The 25,781-nt window shown below is 38.8% G+C and overlaps 1 long non-coding RNA gene across 1 annotated transcript; it reads left to right on the top strand.

The window, feature by feature from the left end:
* The first annotated feature begins 16,708 nt into the window (after positions 1 to 16,708).
* Positions 16,709 to 24,400, top strand: LOC120439061. The gene is made up of 3 exons (XR_005612346.1): positions 16,709 to 16,980; positions 20,107 to 20,277; positions 22,850 to 24,400. It is a non-coding gene; the product is annotated as an uncharacterized LOC120439061 (long non-coding RNA).
* Positions 24,401 to 25,781: the final 1,381 nt, after the last annotated feature.

The following is a 25,781-nucleotide window of genomic DNA, read 5'->3' as shown; positions in this document are numbered from 1 at the left end:
TTACATCATAAAGTCAAGAGATACCAATGGCAGCCCTGAGGACATCGGGATAGTCCTTGAAGGCCAGAGAGTCTGGCAGGATTTGGATAACTATACCCTAGCAGCTGCAGTGCTGTTTGGACTAATGTACACTTTGAACCTCACCTACCCACTGGAAAAGTATACCTTGGAGGTATTATAGAAACTGTTTATGGAGCTCAAAAGGAACAGCCTTTCAAAGAAGGCCCAGGTTTTCAGGACCAGACTGTACGATTGAACAGTTTTCCAGTTATGATGTGGGAACAACATGTTTACCTCTTCGAATATGTACCATCCTTTCTTTTAAGCCAGCACTGGTAAAGTTGCAGTACATAGTGAAACTTATTTTTCTGGCACTTTTCAACTTGGGGCCTTTATTACTGCAGTGTTCAGTGTTCACTTTTCAAGCTATGGCTCTTTTGAAAAAAATTCAAACTTTGAATGTCCATTTTTCTCAATGGAAATGGTGCCTTGCACCAATTTCACCAGTTAGCAATTTTTTTCCCAAGGTGCACCACTACAAACAGATTGCATGGTCTAGTATTAGTGATTGTGATGTTTAGTGATAGAAGCAAGCCAATACTAATCAGTTTAGGTCTCTTGGTTTTGTGCCTGTGGATTATAATGTTATTTTAAGTCTCCTTTTTGTGTCATTTTAATAATTACACCCCTTTTGCCATATTACCTTATGGCTCTTACATTTAAAAACTATTTTTACATAAGCGTGATGTCATAAGGCCCCACAATGTTGAATCCAGGTTACAGCAGATAACTTTGAGGAATGTTGTGGAATGTTTTTCAAGAGATGCATTGTACAAATATGACTCATGTATATTTTGGAAGCCTGAATTGAATGTCCATTGTTACAACTGTGTAGTATTTTCAAAAATACAGGTCATTGTTCAAAAATGTTTTGCTTATTTCTTTGATTGAAGAGAAAGTGTACAGTACATACAGTAAGATCAGCCTTAATTTAGTTTTATTTATTGAACACTCAATTATATATTAGATTATATATTATATATTAGAAATTTGTTATAAAATAAAATAAGCTTACCATAAAATAATCTTGTCAATATAACACATAGTAGTCCAATACAATTAACACAAAAAGTTCATGTCTGATAAACAAGTGGTTTCTATAAATATTTGACCAGAATGAAAACGTAACAACAACATAAAAAGTCATGTTCATGTTACCAGATAAATGTGTGCAGGTATAACATGAAAAACTCAGGTTAACCAAACATAACTTAATTTCGTGCAACCGCTTACAATAATTTTTTTATGTTTATCCCACTGATTATTTTTTTCAGTGCAGGCTGTTGTTCTCCTTTATCTCATAGTGGACAGAAATTATTTTTTGAGTGGCACAAATAATTTGTGTGGCATCAAATTTGATGCAGAACAGCTGATTGTTCTGGAAATAGTTTGAAATGTTTATTTAAAAAAACGCCTTGGCTGCATTTTTAGGTAAACAGCTGCAAAAAACTTTGTTGTTTGCATAACTCGGTTACTTTTTTGAAGAAGTAATAATTAATTGCCCAACATTGGTCATTATATACTGTATTTTGCATAGAGAGAGTTACAGGACTCTCTCCCAGACCACAGACTCATAATACAAGTCAGAGCTTTTTTAAAAAAGAAAGAAAGTTGTGTTTTCAAAATTGGAGTTCAAGTTATTTTTACTTCCAGTAGTGTTAACATACTACACAGGTCATGAATAAGATTTTCTTAAATTTTCATTGTAAGTGGGCTAAAGCAGTTAATTAAAAGTAGTCTAACATAAATGTAAATGCTGTAATTTGATTATTTTAATAAACCATGTAACTTGGATGGATTCGATGCTGGCGCGACCACAGTGCACACGTCTGCTGTCGCTCACAGTGGTCCAAGGGATCGCTCAGGGAGTTTGTGTGTTCACTCAGACACATGAAAAATTAGAGGGAACATTGCTCTTCACTGCATGTTGTTTTCAGATGTTCATTCAGCAGCGTCTCTCACAGTGAGTCCTGACAGAGTGCAACACTTCACCTCTGACTCTGTCTCACTGACCTGTGAGGGAAACTTCACTGAGTGGAGAGTGAGGAAGTTCTCTGAGGACGGTCGACTGTACTCTGACTGTAGGAGAATGACTGGATCCACATGTAACATCATCACATCAAAGTCAGATACTGGAGTGTACTGGTGTGAGTCTGGATCAGGAGAGTTCAGCAGTGCAGTCAACATCACTGTACAGAGTATGTTATTATACATTTACTTCTTCTGAATGATTTAGACGTCACATGAACATTTGTCCCAGCTTTGCTGTATGTGAAGTAATTCTATGTGGCAAAACAAAAAAATTCAGACAATTTTAGACAAAAAAGCATCAAAATATTCTCATTTGTTGGTCTCATTTAATTCGATTTTTTCATAATTACGTTTGTAAAAATTTGCAGACAGTAATTTTATATGTTCTGTGTCAGAATAAAATTCTACAAAGCTCAACATCTCTGTCATCAGATTAGATGAAACTTTTATTGTCTCCATTCAGAAAAATTCAGGCAAACACGTCATGCAAAATAACACAAACATACAAATGTTTACTATTTCAACTATAACCATTAAATTATGTCACTGTTAATAATTTCACTCCTGCAGGGAAGATGAAGGGAGCATCCCAACTATATTTCCAGTCCTCTTAATCAAATTTTGAATTTGGGATCTGAGTTTGACAGAAAGTTTGCCAAAACATGTAGTGATATCACGAATAGCAGATTCAACAGTCTCCACATAAAATAGTAACATGATGCAATTATCCACTCCACGGACCCTCAGCCTTCTAACAAAAATGCAAGTGCTGATGACACGAATGATCCACATGATGAACCCACTGTAACTGAACATCTAAACACTGAAATGTTGTCACTTGTTCAAACTTCTCTCTAGTCATTAAAACCAGGCTCTCAGAAAATCTCTCTGAAGCCAGGTCTGCATGTAGATCATGAGACACGACTCACAGCTTTTTCTAAAAGTGTGCATCAGCTGATGTGACTGAAACAATTGTGTGTGATTGTTTCACAGATGATGGTAATGGTCCTATTGTCAGGGTCCTGGGTCTGAGCGACCCAGGGACCCTGAGCAGTTATGGTCTAATATTATATTGTGTGTATATATATTTGGTGTTGCTGTCCCTCTTCTCCCTGTCTGGATGTATGTGTTTCTGCGGGCGCCTTCAGGCCTGGTGGGTGTGGCCCTGCTGGTGGACTGGCCACACCCGAAGCCACACACCTGCTCCTGATCAGGCCTCGTCGGGGGAGCTACTTAAGAGAGTCTTGGAGCTCCCACCGACGCGGGATCATTCCTTGAGACTCCACGTTAGTCTTCCTGTTGAGCCAAGTTAGTGTGTGTATGCCCGCGGTTATATGTGTCCTGACGGCTGCTTCTATTGTATCCCCAGGAGAGGTGTGGAGAGCCAGACAGCAGCCAGCACGGGGAGTGCTGAGACACGGGAGCGGAGAGCACAAACACTGGGAGAAGACACGACACGGGAGTCTGGGGAAAGCACGGAGATTTATTGTTGTTGTTTCCATCACTGTAAATAAACGCACTGTTCGCACACAGAGCACCGCGCCTGGGTCCTCCTTCCTCACTCCCCCACGGTCTGCCAGCCAGACCGTGACAGAATGATCCCGCGTCGGTGGGAGCTCCAAGACTCTCTTAAGTAGCTCCCCCGACGAGGCCTGATCAGGAGCAGGTGTGTGGCTTCGGGTGTGGCCAGTCCACCAGCAGGGCCACACCCACCAGGCCTGAAGGCGCCCGCAGAAACACATACATCCAGACAGGGAGAAGAGGGACAGCAACACCAAATATATATACACACAATATAATATTAGACCATAACTGCTCAGGGTCCCTGGGTCGCTCAGACCCAGGACCCTGACACCTATCCTGGTGAGTCCTGTTAATCCTGTGACTGAGGGAGCTTCTGTTAGTCTGAGCTGCAGTTCGAGAACACAAAAAATACTTTCCAATGTGTTTTTCTATCACAATGACAAACTTATTCAAAATGATACCCGAGGGGAGCTGAAGATCTCTGCAGTGTCAAAGTCTGATGAAGGTTTCTACAAGTGTCAGTACTCAGGAAGAGAGTCAGCACAGAGCTGGATGTCAGTTAAAGGTGAGCAGGATCAAAACATTTGATGGGTTTTTGTAAATGATTTTCATGACTGAGAAATAACATCATGTTATCTCTTTTGAGGATTAGAAGCGACCTGGGTCTATTTTGTAATAACTGTCATAAAACTTTTATAATATCAAATATAACATACAACCACCAAATAAGTGATTGTATTTTATTCCCTACAAACTTATAACTGTACAAATAAAAGAATTGCATACATAGAAACATAATAATAATACAATACTGTTCCCTTAAAAGTAAATAATCACAGAGTGAGCTGCCTTGGCAGAGGTTTGTGCTCTCAGAGTGCTTCTTGTTATTGTTGTTACAGTAACTGTGTCAGGAGCTGACAGCTCTTCATTTCCTGTGTGGTTGATGGTTGGACTGGTTTGTGGAGTCTCTCTCATTATTGTTCTCCTGCTCTTGTTGTATCGCTGCAGACAGTCCAAGTGTAAGAGCCTCTTCTTTTCATGCTGTATTAGAGAGTTTATTTACTACATACACTTTAATTATTCACACATATACATGTATTCTGACCTCATGACACAAAATATCAGTGGAACAATTTATACATGACAAACATGTGTAATAACATTTGTCTCTTTCACAGATTCCTGCTTCACCAGGTTGGTAAAATACTTTTTATTATTATTTTAAACTAACATCAGTTACTTTTGAGTTTATTGTGTTTATTTCCTGTTTTAGGTCGATCCAGTCTGAGAGTCACAGTCCGGGCTCCTCCACAAATCATGGAGTCAACCAGAATGAAACTCATGTGTACGGCTCTCTTCAACATGGTCAGCATTTAAACTGATCTTTATTATCATTATTAATATTGACTTTTATTAAACCTCCATTAACACAAACATTTATCAGGTTCAGTTTGTGTTCAGCAGTTTTTCAAAGAACATTTAAAGATCTTACAGTCCTGGTTTTGACTCACACAGTGTTTCTGTTTTTGCTCTGATCTTTAGTGTAACTGTAATAAAATGATTAATGTGAGCCTGACTTGTTTTTTTCTTTAGGTACTGCTGACATCTATGAATCAGTCACACAAGTGAAAAACAGTAATGGTCAGTATATGTGCTGGAAAGCACAGAGCAGTTAGAGATGAAACTTGTTTTTTATTTAATGAATCTAATTTCATGTGATATGTTTTTACAAACCTGTAACTAAAAATATGAACATTTCAGGATCAGATGAATACTATGACGTCACCTCCTCTCTTATTGAGTTTAAAGATCTTAGAACTAAGAGTGAGTACACCAAAGTTAATTTTACAAAAAGAAAACCTGGTTGAGAACGTTTTTTTGATTGGTATGATTTGTTTGGGGGGCTTATTAATGTAAGTTAGGTCTGGCGGCACTTTTTTGTTAGGAAACAGACATTTATTCAAATTTATTATTTTATTCTTTTCATCTTTTTAAATTTCTGCATTCAGTGAGATGGCAAAACAGTTAAACACCAAACAAATGAAATATAAAAAAATATATTCATAGTTCTTTGTAAGCTACATGTTTACTGTACAAGCCAAAGTAATTTATGACAGGCACTATTACCATGATGACACATTACAGCAATATCAAAGTGCCATTGCACTAAGAACCAATTATTAGTCTGGACCAAAGCCAAGTGGATAATGAAGATGTATTTTACTCTAATTACTTCCTTCAATATTATACATGTAAACTCACTTGGACCTTTCTGATTAAACTGAACAAAGCCTGAGCTTACAGTACCTTGAAAAAAGTATTCATACTCACAGAACTTCTACACATTTTGTCACTTTACAACCACAAAATTAATGTTTTCTATTGAGATTTTATGTGATAGACCAATACAAAGAAGCACATAACTGTGAAGTGGTATAAAAATGATACATGGTTTTCAAAATATTAAGCAAATAAAAATCTGCATTTGTTTTCAGCCATCTGTACTCTGATACCCCAAAACTAAAATCCAGTGCATTCAATTACCTTCAGAAGTCACCTAATTAGATAATAGAGTTCACCTGTGTGTCAGTTTAAATACATCTGCTCTGTGAAGGCCTCAGTGAGATTCTACACTATTCTTGATATGGAAACATAATTCAGGGAAATTATTGTGGAGAGGAGGAAACTTTGGAGTGTGTTATTTTGCAGTGTCAGAAGTATAAGGTAGAGAGGACACAGCTGGTCCGAAATCTCATTAACATTAATATGAAATTGGATCTTGTTGGGTTGTTACAGAAGGAGTCGGGGGATAAATGTTATCAGGCTTTGTTTCAGTTTTTGAGAGAAGGAAGGTTGTTTGGAAGGACATGAAGGTTTTTTTTTTTTTTTGTTATGTTTTTTGGGCGCGATTTCTGTCCACACTCCATACCAGTGGTGGCAGTAATGCACCATGCAGTTGTTTGCCAACCGCCAATAATACTTACAAGAAAAAGAAGAAGATCTCAGTGGTTTGTTAGAGAACATTAGTGAACAAACAGCATCGTGACAACCAAGGAACTCACCAGACAGGTCAGGGATAAAGTTGTAGATAAGTTTAAAGCAGGGTTAGGTAATGTCTTGATGCGTTCTCAATCAGGTAAGTAAGGTAAGTAAATCACATCATGATTATGCAAATTCTCATGACCATTGATCAACAACCACTGATCAGTGGTCATGAGTACCATTCAGAGAGAATCATGATGAAGGAACTGACCTCCCAGCCCATTGTTCCTTCAGTGGGCTGGTTTCAGTCATCATGCAAATGTACTTTTTATAAGATTGGGGAAACCTGCAGCTGAGACTGAAGAAGTCACTTGGATGAGTGACAAAACGTTACGTCCATGTTTTGTGTAAAAAATCTTTACAACACAGAACAAATTACAAATGATAACTTATGTGTATGTCTGAGACCAGATGTTTACATAAAAGTAAAACCAGGTGATTTCCTCCTCCACACAGATACAGAGTCTGTCTGCACCTTCTAAACAAAGTCTGTAAGGTACAGTTAACTACACAATTTCTGACTCAAACACACAAAACAGAACTTCACTTTACGTCAAGGGGAAACAATACTTTTATAATAAATTTTATTGTTCTCCAACAGGAAGCCACAGGTGGGACAGACATGAGGGGCAGCCAGTGACCCCTCACACACGTCCTTATGCTGATATCCAGGCAGGTTCTCAGTGTTTGTAGCTGCTGATTTATGCAGCAAGCATTTCCACAGTCCTGTGAGCTCAGAGCTGGATTTTTCCATTCATTTAAACACTGCAGCAGATTATAGAAACCCTTCTTTTCTCAGCTCACAACAGAAGATCTCTCCACTCCATTACATATTCCATGTGTATGGGGTATGACCCCCTCTTGGTCGTAGCGTGTAGATACTTGTTTAAGACACTCGGCTAGCCCGGCCACACCGCACAGCTTACGTATAAACCAGCTGTGCAAACATGACCTCGGTGATAGTTTGATCTCCACTTGTTTGTGCGTGTGTGGTTGACTGGTGGTACCCTACTTGTGGTACTGTTTGACTGTGTGATAGTGGCAGTGGCATTGCTGTCCGTTTGTGGGAGCTTGTTTCGGCAGCCTCCCTGGATCTGCCCCCCACCCCCAGCCACCTATCTCCCTTAGCAAGCCCATTAGCTTAGCTGCTGTGCTCTGTCTTAGTAGGCTGTACTCCCCTGGCTTATTACCCGCGTTTCGCCAGCTTACGCACCAGTCGGATCTTGCTGTGTTTTCGGATGGCACCCTGTTATCTCCTGTCTTCGGTTGGCACAGGTCGGCTGCTCGGCTCTGGGGTCAGACCTAGGGCGCATCCCTAGCTCTGCCCCTCACTTCAGTGGCCAAGCTGTAGCTGCAGGCTGTGTTACCCTAGAGTCTTCCCCACGGTTCACCTGGTTACCCCACCAGTTGAACCTCACTGATACGTCGGCCGGTGAGTGAGTTCTTGAGCCTTTAGCGGTGGCTCCCTGTCTGGGGTATTGCCCACATGTCAGGTTTATGCACCCGGAGTGAACCCACTCTGTGGGTTGGGCTTCCTGGCTGTTACAAGTGTCGCTCTTGCTTCTCCCCTGTCAGCAGACAGCGTGTAGCGGCTGCTCACTGCTAGCCGTGGACCTTCAAGGCGTCCTTAGCTCGGCCCTCCACTTCAGCAGGCTAAGCTGACGGCTCCCTCCCCTGTCTGCGGACAGCATGGGCCAGGTTTTTACCTCTGGGGATGGACAGATCACATCCCTAGCTTGGCCTGCTAATGCAGGCTGTGTTCCCCTGGCGTATTGCCAGCGGTTCGCCGGTTTACGCGGTTTACCTCACTGTGTCTGATCAGTCAGCCAGCGAGTGAGAGTTCTCCAGCCTGCAGCGCCAGCTCTCTGTCTGGTGTGTTGCCTGCATGACGCGGGTTTATGCAGCCAGCGGGACCCAAATTGGTAGCTCGGTATATTACGCTTCCTGGCGGTTGGGTCTCGGGTCTCGGGTGTCTTACAAAGTTACCCTGTACATATGGAATATGTAACGCAGGGCCGACCCGTGGCATAGGCCGTATAGGCAAATGCTAAGGGCGCCGTCCATCAGGGGGCGCCACGCCAGTGCCACAAATGTTGAAAAAAAAAAAAAAAAAAAAAGTTGGTACTATTATTTCTAAATACAAAAAATAATCCCACGTTAATTATAATGCAAAGTAAAGCTTATTTAATAGAAATATTATTTGTTACAACATTACGCCCCCGCACGGTGCGCCCCTCCCTTCCCGTATCATGGTTCCTTTTGGACGTCACCACATCAAAAATCAACACAAGATGTCAAAACGGCCAAAACTGTCAGGTGCCCAGGGAAGAAAAAAGAAAAGAAGAGGAGGAGAAACGAGAAAAAAGACAGAGGTAGGTAACGTTAGCCTACATGAAATTATTTGTCTGAATGTGATAGTAACCTAAATTTTTAGCATTAAGCTAATGTTACATGATTCGCTAATTGCTAATCAATAAATGGCTAGTTAACTGTTTTAACGTCAGTTAATATTGTGGAGGGGGCTAAATTGTTATGGAAAATAATAATGTAACGTTAGGTAATTACAGTACTCCCACCTTTCCCACCATTCCTCATTTGTATTCATCTTTTAAGCAGGTGTTTTTGTTTACATTGTTATTGCCTTCTGGTTAGCTAACGTTTACCCTGCAGGTAATAGTCACTTTTCCACCCCTGTATATATTATAGTTGTAAGCCTAGTTGTTAAAGTGCACATCATTAATGTTAATTAAGCAATATCACATGAGAGGGAATGCTGTTTTTTAATATGAGCACTGCTGTGATTCGGTCAAAGATAATCATAACATAACATTCTCATATGATATTATACTGTTACTTTGCATTCTGCTATTCAGCATTTCACTGTAATGATGACAATAAATTGAATCTAATCTAATTTGCATATCAGTTAACATCATACATATATCTCTTTGGTTTTTCATTTATATTATATCATTTCATTTTATTCCTGGAATCATATGTTTTTATTATTAGACTTTAATACTCAGTGGTGTCACATACTCCTCTCTTCAGATGCACTGTTGAAGTTTCTAAATCCCACCCCTGGGCCATCTACCACATCTGATGCACAGACAACGGCAAAGGAGATGTGTGAAGAAATGAATGTGGAGGCTGAACTCAAACAAAAGCGATTGAGAACCACCAAAAGGCACTTCGGTTATGAGTCTCCACATGAGCCCATACAAGATGCACTTAAAAAATGGAAACCACATTTTTAATGTGGTAGTGGATACAGCCATCTCTTCACTTGATGAGAGATTTCAGAACCTTGGAGAGGTGAATGACAAGTTTGGAGTACTCCTCAATTTCCACAACTTACAAAAAGGAGCTGCTACAGCAGTGCCAAACACTGAGTACTACTCTGACCCATGACAGCCAGCCGGACATTAATGGCACAGAACTTGCAATGGAAATGCAGAATTTCCCACCATTGCCATCAAAGAACATGACAAACATGGAACTCTTGACCTTCCTGCATGAGAAGAAGCTGGCAGAAATTTACCCCAACATGTGGGTTGCTCTGAGAATCTTTGCCACTCTTCCTGTTACAGTGGCTGCTGCTGAAAGAAGCTTCTCTAAGCTCAAACTCATTAAAACCTACCTGAGATCTACTATGATGCAAGAACGTCTCAGTGGACTTTCCATCATAAGCATAAATCATGTGGTCTCAAATCAGTTGTCATATGATGATGTTGTAGATGACTTTGCTGCAAGAAAGACTAGGAGAGTAAGGCTGTAGCAAGTGATGTGAGGTTGATGAGGGGTGGTGTACAGTAATTTGTAAGTCATTCTAGTTAATGCAGTATTAAAAGCACAACTAGAGAACTCTGTAGGATCCCTTTTTGTAATATAGTTGTTAAAGTCATACTGGTTTATTTAATATCTTGTTTTGTGCAGTGCCTTATTTATATTGTATTTTTAATTTATTTTATCCAACTTGTTGACACGTTTTATTGTGTTTATGTATGTAAAATTTATTGTATTTCATATATTCATTTTTTTATTTTTTGTATTCATTTATTTATTCATATATTTTTTTATCTTGTTAATTATTCTGATTGTGAATTTGCTTTCTTTAAGTAAAAAAAAAAAGGTCAAAGACAAAGCTATTCGGTTTCTTGTGAGTACATACACTACACTGCCGATGTAGGGGGGCGCCACCTAAAATCTTGCCTACGGCGCCAGATTGGTTAGGGCCGGGCCTGATGTAACGGAGTGGAGAGAAAGTCTCGATATGATAAAGAACGTACGGTTATAGTTACACTGACAGAAGATGGCGCTGAACATGTTTTTATACCTTTGAGCACTTATTTCTTAAATCCAGCTTCACAGACTGTTACCTTTATTCATGTCCCCTTTAATGCTCAACACCTCATGTGACATTTTCACACAATAATTCTGCTCAATAACTGATTTTCTTTTTTTGTTTTGTTTTTTTTGTTTTTGTTTTTTTGCATGTTTGCCATCCTCCATCTAGTTTTTGTGATTTGGTTCATGTAAACATTTCTGATGGTTTCATTTTCATTAAAATATTTTATTTTTGCACTCGAGTTTCCACTCTTAAAGATTACATTCACTTTAGTTTTGTGTCAGGGTCAGGTGAAAATACAGACAGAAGTAGATAAAATATCAGTGTTACTGGTTATACAGTAATAAAAATACCTCAATTAGAGTCAAAATATCACAAATGGTAATAAATATTACTGAATATTACTTTAGTAAATCTGAAATATAGTTAATCTTTGGGTTACTCACTGTCCAAATTATCATCTGCATCAATGAATGTCAGTGAGGCGTCCTGAAAGTCGTCACGTCTCCTGTTCAGTTACCGTCTGTGAGAATCACTCTCCTCTCCAATCAAATCACTTTTCTTCTGTTTATCTGCTGAGTTGCTCTTTGGTGGTTATGAATCATTGCTCTGTGAAAACTGTGAAGTTGTTGCTGTGCTTGGGAGACATTTCTCTTTTGTTCTGGTATCAAATTGCCTCATGTTTGCTGAACTTAACCATCTTTCTGGTCACCTGTCAAACTGTTGCTCATGTTTCCAGAGCAGCTTTTCTTCTCAGATAAAAATTTTCAGTCATTTTTGTTTTGTTGATTTGCCAAATTTTTGCTCAGTTGTTGAGAATCACTTGCTTTCTGTTCTGTTGCCAAACTGTCTGTCAGTTTCATATAAAATTTAATTTGCTCTTGTTCAGTTGCCAAGTTGTTGCTCAGTTGCTTTGAGTAAAAGTTCATCTCAATTAACAGGTTGCTTTGCAATTTTAAAAAATTTCTCCTCTGAGTTGTCAAGCGGTCTTTTAGACTAACTAAAAAATATTGTGGGTTTTTTTGTTTTATTTGTTCCTGAATAAATCAGTGTGACTGAGATTAAAGTTATAGTTTTCACACAGCTGAATAAACGTCAAACAGAAAACTGATTAAACAGAAGTATGAGATGGTCGAGAATTTACTCCAATGTCCTGTTACATTTTAGATGGAAAGAAGCAGACAGCTGAGTTTATTAAACTCCACCAAGACAATCTGCAAATTTAATTAAAAGTTTAATGAGCTATCATCTTGTCTTTATTTTTAGTTAGCACATACGTTAAACACTTCAAGCTTACAGCTTGAAGTGTTTAGTTATATAAGAGCAGACGCATGTTGGTGCAATAAGCTGTACTATTATGTCCAATGGATGCATGAAAAAATAATCGGTGACTAGTCGAATATCAAAATAATAATTTGTGACAGCTCTAATAACAACTATCCATTCATAATTTTCCCCCTTACAGTATTATAATGTTATACTAAACAACAGCAAACTGGTATGTTTCCTTACATCTGATGTTTTTGTATATTTCACCTTTGCAACTTTTGCAAAACTCTGCAGCTCGTGTGCTGACGAAGACCAGAGGGCGGGCCCACATTACACCGGTTTTACAATCGCTGCATTGGCTCCCCGTGTGTTTCAGGATCGATTTTAAAGTTCTTTTATTGGTTTTTAAATGTCTTAATGGTCTTGGGCCTTCTTATCTTTCAGATCTGCTTTTACCATATGAACCCTCGCGGACCCTGAGGTCCTCTGGTACTGGCCTTTTGATTGTCCCTAAAGTCAGGACACATACTCACGGAGAGGCAGCTTTTCAGTGTTATGGTCCTCGTCTGTGGAACAGCCTGCCGGAGGAGCTCAGGGCCGCAGAGAACGTGCATGTTTTTAAAAACAGGCTCAAGACCCACCTTTTTAATTTAGCTTTTAACTAACGTTTATTTATTTTATGCTTATTTATTCTATCCTGTTATTCTATTTATATTATTAATTCAGTTTTACCTAATATTTATTGATTGTATTCTTATTCATTTTTTATCTTCTTACTCTGTTTATACTTATATTTATATTGTATCCCACTCTTATTTATTTTATCTTTTTATCCTGTTTATATTCTTATTAGGTCATATCTCCAGTGTTTCCTCGGAGGGGGCTCTCTGCACCGGGGCTGTGATCGACCGTGGCTGCTGGGGCTCTGTGGATCCTCTCAGCCTGGCTGGGGGGCTTCTTTGCCTCCCTCCTGCTGTGTGCCCAGCCTGGAGGCTGTGACCGGCTCCCGGTGCAGACAGCTCCCTGTGATAGTGTTTCCTCACTTGGCTAATGCGTACCCAGCCCAATTGGGGGGGAATGTGTGTATCCATGACCTTTCTGTTAATGAGAGTGTGGGGAATGAGTGGGAGGGTGGGGTGGGCTGCTTTTAACCATGTAAAGCACTTTGTGCTACAGTTTTTTTTGTATGAAAACTGCTTTATAAATAAAGATTGATTGATTGATAAAATCTTTGGTTGTGTTGTTCTGTTTTTCTGCTGCCTGTGCTCTCTGTAAAATTACTAAAAGTAGTTTTGGTAATGAGCTGGATTAGATCCTAGAAACGTGTGACTGCAACACTTTAAATATGTGTTACAACACACTCCACTCTTTACTGTTTTATTTAATATGTGGAAAAAGAAGAATGTGTTTTTTTTTCATTCATAGAAAACATTTATTTACTGCTTGACTTTGTTTTTGTTTAAATTCTCTTGCCTAATAAATTATATAAATTCAGTTTATTGTCATTAAAACTGTAAGAAATAAAATCCTTCTTGATTGAAAGAGCTGACATTTTTATTCTTTGTTTGTTTTGTTATCACACCTCTAAGCACACTTATAGGCAGCATCCTGCAGTAACCATAGCAATCTTTTTTTTAAATCGATCTTACTTTTTTTTTTTATAAAAATGTCTTTTTTTTTTTCTTTTTTTTTTACTTTCTTCAAAATAATTTCTCTTTCAAAGATATTTATTTAGTCTACTTTTGTTTCTGGTCTAAATACAAACAATTTAAAGTCATACAGGGAAAGGTTAAAAAATAAAATAATCAAATATATGATAACAAATCATTCAATCATATGTTGAGTTTTGACTGTTTGCACCAGTTAACCCTCTGAAACAATCCTCGCCTTAAATCTTGAAGATTTTAGGTTCAATAATTTAGAAATAATCTTACTGCTGATGCAGCAGACGTCAGTGCACTTAAAACATTTCCTCTGGATCACTTTTGTCTCCTTACAGGATTAAAATAATGAAAAATGATCTGTGATTGTTTGTATGAGTGAGCATATCACTTCTGCATTATACAATATACAGGTCACAACACTGACATCACAAACATGCTGTTGTTTAATATGTTTGTTAAACAACAGGTCTCTCTTATTAGAATAACCAACACACAGATATTTCCACACTGAAACAGTATTATTAGCAGTGATGGGAATAACGGCAGTATAAGTAACGGCGTTGCCAAGTTTCACACAATCCTTTTATTACCCATTTTCCTTACAGATGCATCTGGAGATCAACACAATGCATTCTATGCAGTCCTATGCTGAAGGCTGATCTAAAGAATTACACACAACAGTTACAGTTGTAACCTCTGGTCTCCTCCCCCTACAGTAAACATCCCCACAATGGAAAAACACTGGTACAGTGGCCAGGGGTCCTGACACCCTGACCCCCATGATGTATATTAAGCAATCTATTATTCTTAACAATACGCAGTGTTTTTTTCTGAATACTTTCATCACGTTTACTGTTTAAGGACAGCGCTAACAAGTACTCTGTGCTTATGACCAAAAAATTAAAAAACAAAAACAAAAAACAAACAAAATACACCCCTTCGTGTTGGTGGCAAAATGTCAACCAATCAAAAAATGATATGGCAACGTGACATTTGGTTGTTTGGGTAGAGGGGGAAGTTTAAGGAGTGACGGTCAGAAAGAGAGAGAGAGAGAAAGAGAGCAGAAAAAAGGTAGAGAGCGAGTCTTGAGATGTGAGATATTTGTGACGTTTAACATGTTTGGAGTGTGTAGTTAATGTGTTGTCTTGTGTAGTTAGTGTGTAGTGTTGTGGATAGTCTTGTGTTGTGTGTCACAACGATGAGGCGACTGATGTCTCCAGGTAGAAAACAGGAGGAGATTTTTTTTTTCTTTTTTCTTTTTTTTTTTTTTTTTTTGAAATTGTATTTATTTCTATTGTTTGCTATCTTAAATTATTTAATTATTCACTTATTTTGAATTTTTTTAGGATTAACATTTCTATTATTATTAGTATTATTATTATTATTATTAGTATTAGTATTATTATCATTATTATTATTATTATTATTATTATTATTATTATTATTATTGTTATTTTAATACCTGCCATATGTTCATTATATTTTTGTGTTGGATACTGTTGAAAAAAACAAACAAAAAACAAACAAATAAACATATGTTTAAAAGAAAACAGGAGGAGTGATACACCTGCTGTCAGACCTGCAGGTATCAGGCTTGTGATGTTCTCCTTTATAGTGGATAGCAATACTTGCAGTGGCACAAATAATTTGTGTGGCATCTTATTGAATGCAGAACAGCTGATTGTTATGTAAATAGTTTGAAATGGTTATTTTGAAAAAAGGTAAAAGGTAAATGGCTGCAAATAACTGCATATACTGTAGGTATTGTTGCAAACCTTGTGTATAGGATTTTAAAATTGACAGTTTATATTTGCATTTAAAGTTATGAAATATGATTCAATAAACATGTTTGTGGTTGTTACAGTAAAAAATATAACTTTTTCTACTCAGATTTTATGTTTTTTGTCTGATTGTGAAAATTTTTTGTTAATACAGTATATCAAAATTTAAAAAAAACATAACTGTAAAATCAGACATGTGAGGTTGTGCTGAAAGAATGATACCAAACAAAGCAAAGTAAATAGTTTTTAAAGGTGAAATGTAGAGGTAAAATGAAAAGTAGTCAAAAATGACCAATTAAACATTTTTTTAAGTAACGCAACAGTTACTTTGCCTAGTAATTAATTACTTTTAGAATATTGTAACTCAGTTACTTTTTTGAAAAGTAACTAGTAACTATAATTAATTACTTTTTCAAAGTAACTTACCCAACAGTGAATATTAGTATTTCTATGGTTTGCCATACTAAAAGCATTTGTAACCCAGAATCCTGCAATAATAGCATTTGTCCACATGGTGTCAGCGTCTCTACATAAACAGAGTTGAGATAAGTCAAAAAGGCCACAAGTTTAAACGTCAGGTCTTTGCTGGAAAATAAGCAAATAATCACAAAGTCACTGAATCTTTTTCTCCAGCCATGAAAGTTTAAATGGTTTCTTTTCAGTCCTTCATGCTCAGAGCTGATTTGTGAGGAGCCAAACTGAGTGAAATGCTGAGTGGTTCAAAATAATTACTTATTAAACTATAATAAGTTAGCTGGTACTTCATTAACAATAGTTTTTAAAACTAAGACAAAACTAAGGCTACGTCCACACGTACACAGGTATTAATGAAGGAAAAGGCTGCCAGGAACATGCCAAAGCAACAGGTGGCGATATATTCCTAACCGTGAAGAAATGTTGGCCAATCAGAAGTCTAGAAGCATGAGTGGGAAAGAGTAAACAAAGGTGGAGCATAGAAGCAGAACTGAGTCCTATGTGTGGAGGGACAGTAACTGTGTGTGTATATGTGGCACTATGTTAAAGACAGAGACATGAAAATAGTAGCCCCCCATTTTATTTTATGCTCAGAGACACTTTCGTTTAGTAGGCCACTGTAATGTCAGTTTTACTGTTGTATAAGTTCCACCAGCAGAGGGCGCTCAGTCCTGTACGCATCGGTAGCTGACGCTACACTAGAAGAAGTAGTGTCAGTGGTGAAGAGGCAGCGTACGGCCCGCGCGCCGAAAGAACTGATTAATCAGACATTTTTCTGTCTTTACAGGTAAGCTGGGTGGTTGATAATATAAAACAGATGTTATAAAAGTGACAGACAGCAGTGACGATTAATGATAAATGTCTTGTTTGTGGCGAATGTTAAGTTAAAGAGCTAATTTCCAAGTTGGTCCAGTTGTTAGCCTGTGCCGGTCCAAGTGTTAGACTGTACCGAAAGTTTGTGAGTTCATTGCAGGTGTATTTTTGGGTTAAAGCCACAAGATATATATTTTGCACAATAAGAGAAAATGTGAATTGATGTATGTTTAGTTCATGAAAAGTGAATGCTGTAAGAATACGTTAAGAAAAACATTTATTTGAAAGAGATCTAGTTTAATAAATACAGTTAAGAAGACAGGTTCATAAATAGATTAAAACATTAGTAAAAACAAGATAAAACTGTAATGAGAGTTCACTATGTTATTCATGCGTATAGTAAAATGTATTTTTGTGATTTAAGCAGTTTACAAAAGTGGTGCGTATGAATATGAAACTATATAAGTTACTTGTGTAAAATAATGTTGTCAACACTAGAAGTAGTGTCAGTGGTGAAGAGGCAGCAAGGCTCGCAAAATTTCAAAATCTCTGGTAGCCCTTCGGGCAGGCACTCTTCAGTTTTTGCTATCCCAAAATAAATTTAAGTAGCCCGAATAAAAAAGAGAGCAATTTTTTAATGTTCTGTTTCCTTTACAATATTATACATTAAAGTATAATATTGTAACGGAAACAAAAATTAATCAGAAAATTGTTAAAATACAAATCACAACAACTGTATAAAAATTACAACCATCAACTCAAATACTTGGTTCTAATTGAACAGAAATTTCTATGAACTTGCAAGAACTGTGTAGAACATGAATCAGTCTGTGTCAGATCCTGAATCTGAAATTTCCACTGAAGTCAAGGGTAAGGGGTTAGTGGAACCAAGATCTAGGCCATTTGCTTTTTGAAGTTTGCAAAGACTGCTAAATTTTGACAATGGTAGTTCACTCTTTGCAACATAGTAAGATTTTTCAGGACTTCTTCTTGTGCTTGGTTTATTTTTAGTATGTTTTTTGCAATTGCTGTTTGTTCTGGGAAAGATATTGCAGACTGGGCAATAATGCATTTCTTGCATTTTTCATGGGTTCTGATGGGGTCTTTCTTAAAATTACTGGTCCCAGTTACAAAGGCGCTTGTCGACTCAAATGAAATGAAACTCACAACACACCTGGCAGAACATCATGTTATTTAGCTCGTCATATTCCAGCCACAGAAATTCTTTTGTCCATGAAACCAAAAAAGCTGAGCTTTCTTTTTGCCTCATAGTCTGATTTGTCATAACTTTTCTGTTTTGTGGTAGGCTTTTATTTGGCTGCCCCTTCTTCACCCTGACCTGTCTTATTTGGCTCAGCAGAACTAAAATACCGGCGTAAATCCTGCTGCTTTTACAGTACTTACATAATGGTCAGCGATTCTCTGCGCAATCAACCTCTATGACATGTTTAAGCTTGCTGTGGGAGATTCACTTGTCACGTTTGAATAGTAAGCTAATGAGTGACAAGACGATGTCAGAGGAATTGGTGCGCAATTAATCGTCACTCACCAATCAGTGCTGCCGCTCTCTACACACCGTTCGTGCGATCGCAAAGTGAAAGTGAAAACAAAAACCAAACGCAAATTCAAACGCGATTTCAATATGTCACATATTGACAGTGGCTCATCGATCCCAATGACATAATTACTCAGCTACACTTTCGAAAGAATGCAAAAGCATTGACATATATTTTTCCTTCCTATGATAGCCCAACGGGCAGGGCTGAGATAGATTTTGGTAGCCCGACTGGAAAAATCGCTAGCCCCGGGACGTCGGGCTAGCGATTTTGCGAGCCCTGGGCAGCGTATGGCCCGCGCGCCGAAAGAACTGATTAATCAGACATTTTTCTGTCTTTACAGTTTTCTGTAAAAATAAATGTGTTGCACGGGAGATGAGTTGGCCCATCATTTCAGCGGTGTAACATATATGTAAGCATTTAAACACTGCAGAGAGTAAAATTAACAGTAACAGTATTTTGTCTAAGTCTGCCATTGTAGGAATTCATTTCACCGAAACAATAACGTGACGCACAGGTTGACGTCAAAAAAGGCGCACACCTTTGACGCTGCGTTTTCTCTGTTTTCCTCGTCAACACGTAAATGCAAAAACAGAGTTTTTGAAAATCTCCGTTTTCAGTGACCAAAAATGCCTTTTACGTGTCGACCAAAGGTGCAAACGCATAGAAAAATTGGCATTTTCAAAAATACCCGTGTATGTGTGGATGTAGCCTAAGACTGAGACAAAGAGGCCAACTACACCTGCTGCATGGCCTTTTGTTACCAAAGCACCTCCCACTAACACTCCCACTATTCCCAGCACTGCTGAATCTCTGAGGTCCCTCAGACACTACATTATGTTGTTGATTCTTTACCTTGTTGTTGTTTTTGTGTGTATACAAAGGCTTACAGGCTAACCTATAAACCCTATACCTACTATATATATATATATATATATATATATATATATATATATATATATATATATATTAAGGGATTTTGTGATTTTATGATGTTTTTCCTTTTAATACATCTTCCTTTTTAATGTTTCATTTACTCAGTTCTCCTTATAATGTTCCATTTACTCATTTACTCATATGCTCCTGTTAAGAAAGGCTTGGAAAGCACATAGTGTTCACATATCTTTATGTTTTGTCTTTGCTTCTTCTCACACACATACACATGAGCCCTGCAGTATTCGCTGACTCCTGTGAAAGTCTCTTGCAGACACCCTTGGAAACAGGACCCAACTGGCTTCTGTTTTCCTCGAGATAGACAATACACTCACACACACACACACACACACACTGTGTCCCATACATGCCCAGATTGTTTGTTACAGCCTGACAAAACAGGGAATGCTACGAAGTATAAATAAAGCTGACTGCAAAGCCTCGGAGTGAGTATCACCCGATCACTCACCCGTGCGCACGTAGTTCTCTGAACAAAACTCTGACTGTTTCTGTATTCTTTCAATGTTTAAAAATGTCTTGCCACTGACATTTAATTGGTCCTTCGAGCCGGATGGTTTATTGATATTATTATATCATCTAACTATTCACAGACGGAGCCACCAGATCCTGACGTCGTGAGTACCTGCACTGCAACCACCGTTTCTAGCGAAGCGAGGAAAAGCCCAGAGTCGTACATTCGCCTACTGGCCAGTGTCTTATACAGGTCCACGACGCCAGGTTCTCGGTGACGCTGGGAAAAAGAACACAGCGCAACATTGAAGGTGAATATAAAGCAGCCAGAAACACTTTGCGTTGAATAATCGATTTTAGTTTGACACTGCTCAAAGAAGGGTCCTGTGTGGACCGAAAAGGAAAAGGACAGACGTGTCCTATGTAATATGCTCGCCCGTGTAAGACGAAACAACCTGCCCTGTGGGGGCCCGTTTCGCAACATAAGTAAGGGTTGGTAGCCAGTATATCTCACGCTCGCCTGCGTAAGACGGATTAACACGCCCTGGGAGGCTTAATCCGCAGCATAAAAAAAAAAAAGGGTTGGTAGCCACGCTCGCCTGCGTAAGACGGATTAACACGCCCTGGGAGGCTTAATCCGCAGCATAAAAACAAAAGGTTGGTAGCCACGCTCGCCTGTGTAAGACGGATTAACATGCCCTGAGAGGCTCAATCTGCAACAAAAATAAAGGTTGGTAGCCAGAGAAGCGAGAGTGTCAAATAAAAATAGGATTTTCTCTAAGCGCGCTAACTGTTTGCTGAATGTTTGTTGAGGAGTAAGTGCTTCATTGAATAGGAGCTCTAGGCTCCTGCACTACTCCTATTGTTTTCCTGTGAGTACTGGATGGTGAGAAAGAGAAAAGGTTGCGCGTCAACGCGTAAAATTAAGTCCGCCCTGAATTTAGTTCAGGGTAGAAGGCTGACTTAATAACCTCCTCTGACTCTAGTACCAGAGCGTCTCACAGTGTGTGTTGGCAGTATAAATAAAATATAAAATATAAGTATTGCATCGATTAAACAAACTTAGAAATGGGCAACAAATCCAAAAGTAAACTAAATGTCCCACATGGGAGAGAAAAAAAAAAGTGTAGCCCCTCCACATTGACTAAATTAAAAGAAACCCTCCAAGCAGATATAAGTGAAAAAAGAGAGAGATGCATAAGGTATATTATGGCTGTGTCATTGTTCAGCCAAGGAAAGTGTGTCTCCAGCTTGGGTGGGGGTGAAACTGCAGATCACCCCCACCTTCGATGGATACATAATAAAATATATATATGAAATATTATAATAGACGATTGTATATTTGTAGTATAGTAGCATATTGTAATATACTATTGTTAAAAGTAGTCTGAATCAAGCTTAAGGTTTGCTCAAACTCAGTATAATGATATATGAGATGACGAAAATACCAAATCTAATCAAGTGCATAGAGACGCTTGACCTACTTGAAAACCTGTCATCCTAGATGAGACATTGTTGAGATATAGAGCACACCTATACTAACAACTAAACGCCCTTTATATAACAGCTAAGGCCACACAATTGTGAAGCTGAATTAAATATATGGTCACTGCTAAGCTGATGAGCAGGTTACACATTTTTTAGAGCAGAGGCTGCATAAGAACACATCAGAGGGAGTGAAACAGAGCTATTAAAGCTCAAACATGAAGCTGTCTGTGAGCTCAGTTTTTTCCCCCATGCTTCTGATCAGGTGAAGGCAGAAAGCTACTAAACAAAAGAAAAGAAGCCATACAAAATGCGCCACAGCCACAAAACTAAGCATTCACATTTTTTCTGACTCTTTGTGAGCCTGAGTTATGACCTTGGCTCCCTGTTTTTCTGCCTCCACCAAAGGTGGGGGTGACGCTCCCGTGGCATGTGCTCTGTTCTTTTTACTATCACAAAGAAAAAAAAGAAAGAAAAGAAAAGAGGGAGGCCCCTACTCTCTGAACACAATACTCTTTTCATAACTCAGCGTTATGAAATGTCATGAAACAGTGTAACTCACTCACAGTAAATCAGCAGTATAGGATAATACAAACCTATCTCATAGACCTGGTGATTTTCACATTCTTTCAATTGGGAGGTGTGATGCAAACTGAAACTAAATACTGATTAAACAAGAAGTATGATGTGGCCTACAGCAGTATCATGATTCACTCATTTTGTTTACAGGTATAATGTAATGTAATCTCACAACTACTACAAGCACTTTTGCCTTTCTTAGCACACGCGAGTGAAGGGCAACTGTTAGAGACATGCCTTGTTTGAGGAAAAGTTAAAATTAACCTGCCTACAAACGCAATGAAAAAACAGCTTACACTCATGAACACGTGAAGATTTTCCAGCAAGGTTAAAGCAGCAAAAATTAATATACACCTGTTGTTAAATGATGAAGTTTATCTATTACTAACAAATAAACCCTCTGGGTTGCAGGACAACAATTTAACTTCTTCAAAAAGGAAATACAGAGACTGGTATGACCAACCAGTGATTAAACAACAACTTTAGTGGTTAAAAGTCAAATTGTGAGATGTTTTCTGCTGATTGAACGACACATGTGATTACTGACGGAGGGAAAATTCCTTTTTGTGCTTTTAAACATGATTTTAAGAATTTAAATATCTACCTGTGTTGTCCTGTCAACTTGGTGAGTTATCAGTTGATTACATCGTGAGAGAAAAGAAAGGAAAAAAAAAAAAGGGGAAGGCTGACACAGGGCCTGCCCGGTGTTTCTCCCCTCTCTTTGTGTCACAGCCAGCACAACATAATTTTCCTGTTCATACACTTCTGCTTGCTTTTGTTTTGTTTTGTTTTGTTTTTTCTCTTTATGTTTAATTACAGGCTGCTTTGCCGGCCCTGAAAGCCGAGGCTGACCTGGACTCCTGCTCTCCCCTCTACCACCTTCGACGTGACCCTGACCAAATGCTGCAGCAGCTGGACTTACAAAAACAATTTCCTGAAAATGTCAACAGGGCTGCAGAAAAGCGATCTTATGCAGCGGAGACGGAGAGCGTTAAAACCAAGGCCCGTTTCACTACACGGGGGAAAATTCTCAGACAGCTTCAGCTGACAGAGCTGTGACGAGACGCCTGCCAAGCCGAATGACAAGTAAGGCCGAGCAAAAGAATGCTGACCTTAACAATTCTGCATTAACAGTGATGGACCAACACGGCAGCAAAAAGGGCGTGCCAGAGACAGGAGGAGCAACTGAGGTCGAATGGACAAAACACAGAAGAAGATGCAGTTTTCACCTGCGGTGAGCATGGACACTGGAGAAAAGGACTGTCCCAATTGGGGTCAGAACCAGGACAAACTGAACTTTGAACAGCAGCAATGGTGGCAAGCGGACTGAAAAGGAGGAGGGCAGGACCCCAGGGCACGCTTCAGGCTGTGGTTTACCCAAGACACCAGAACAGGAAAGTGATGAACACACACACATCTATATACACCGATTCAGAATGAAGTGAAATATACACATGAACACATGTGCACTCGTTGATAGAGGGAGAAATGGCACACACACACGCTTATGCAATGAAGAATGCTTTGCTCGCAAATGCTTATGCTCATGCAAAATGCTGCACACAAACATCCCAATACATAATTTTTATGAGAAGCAATTGACTGCTTAAAATGTGTTTTATGTCACCCAGAGGATATTTATGTAGATTTAAGTAACAAGGTCTAAAATTGTCCGGTTATGAAAACAATGTCTGTGCGTGAGGTCTGTTTATGGCTCAAGGTCTTGATTGAATTGTCTATTGTGCTACACACTTCGTAAATGAAGTAATATCAAAAGTCTCTGAAGCACTGGGCTTCAGTATAAAACATCACTTCTCATATCACCCGCAGAGTACCCATTACAAGTGAACCGATAGACAAATCCATAAGAGAAACAAAACTAGCAGAATGGATGACAAAACTGTTAGAAAACAAAGAAATAGTTTTGAACAATCAACTGCCAGATGATTCTCTTCCAGTCTCTTCCAGGTTGAAACCAGGAGATTGGATCCTGATAAAAGTGCTCCAGAGGGAAAAGTGGAGCTCCCCGAGGTGGGAAGGACCCTACCAAGTCCTCCTGGCCACACCAACAGCCTGCAAAATTGCTGAACGACCTTCCTGGATTCATCAGAGCCACTGTAAAAAAGTGAGTGACAGCCCATAGACACTAAGACGCCAGCACCCCTGCCTGTCAGTGACCTGGGAGGTGGAGAGAGGGCTGTTTGGGTAAATCCCGCCCTTGTTCTTCTCGCCCCTAGTCTACTCTAGAGATGGCACGATACCACTTTTTTATGTCCGATACCGATACCGATATCATAAATTTGGATATCTGCCGATACCGATATTAATCCGATATAGTGTGTTTTTTAATCAATAAAACTGTTTTTTTAATATCTTGCTGCGTTTTGTATAAGGTCATACTCAAGTTTAAATAAACAACAACACTAAAGCTATTCTGTTATACCTGTATGTAAAAAAATACACTGCACCCAAAATATTTCATAGTTCAGCAATACTGATCAATCTAATAAACTTAAACCTACACATTCCTCCCTATTCTGGTATTTTAAAGAGTACTTAGCAGAAATATTAAGCAACCTAACTAATAGGGTTGCAAACTCCCAAAAAAAAAAAAAAAAAAGAAAGGGAACCACCCCACACCTCATGATGCTTAATCGACGTAATCAACTTAAATTTGATGCAGTATGAAAAAAAAAAAATGCACAGAAATAAATTATTTTTCAAGAATAATTAAATGGATTCAACATCTTTCTTCTACAGAATTGCAGACTGCACAGATGGTATGTTCCCAAAGGAAAAAGTACTATAGCTTACTAGGGTATATTAGACTTAACAGTTACTATATACAGTAATGGACTTCTATACATTTTACATCAGATTAAAACTTTGGGTGTAAGATTCAGATAATTATTTATTAAAAGCTAGACATTTTAAATGAGAATAAGAAAGAACAGTATGTCTTTGTGCCCCGTTCCTGTTAATACCCTATCGGCCCCCTGGCTAAACTTTGCTAGATCCGCCCCTGCACAGTTACCAGCCGTCAGCTACATAGAAAAGGATCCTGGTGTAGAAAGTAATATTAAATAAATTCTAACAACAGCTTATCAAGCTTAAACGTGCTGCTGTTGTTCAGCCGCTGGTTTCCTCTTTCTGGTGCAAAGTGGGCCAAAAACAAAGAAGAGAGACGGACTCGCAACAGAAAAGCCGATCAGCTGATCGTTAAGCAGTTTCATGAAGTAGTGGCAGGAGAGGAGGGAGAGAGAGGCAGTCGCTCCATATATCGGTTGTTAAGCTTAAGGTAGGTGCGCTTTACAAACATTCAGAGATGAACTTACACACTTGCTTTACTTCTCTCTGGGATAACTTCCTCGGAGATGAAATGCTGGATTGCTAGCAAGGCTACAAATACACACAGCCGCTCTATCACTGAGCACACTGCTCCAACGTGCTACGGTTATGGGGCAAGTTACGCCCGTGTCGCAAGTTTTGTGAGATGCTTTTTTTGATATTTAATGGATCGGATTACATTTTTTATTTCTCTCCGATATCCGATCCAGTAATTTACGTCAGTATCGGACCGATACCGATACCTAATATCGGATCGGTCCATCTCTAGTCTACTCACTCACAGGACCAGGTGTGTTCGGTCATCATGAAGACCATACTCGTTCTGGTGGCCAGTGTCACATTTCTGTTGGGACTGCTGTCGCTGATTTCAGAAGAAGAAGGACAAGATTGACACATGACACAA

This window comes from Oreochromis aureus, linkage group 3 (genome assembly GCF_013358895.1).
Source record: "Oreochromis aureus strain Israel breed Guangdong linkage group 3, ZZ_aureus, whole genome shotgun sequence".
NCBI lineage: Eukaryota > Metazoa > Chordata > Actinopteri > Cichliformes > Cichlidae > Oreochromis > Oreochromis aureus.
Note: the sequence above shows the minus strand (reverse complement) of the source record. Positions and strands in the feature narration are given on the sequence as shown.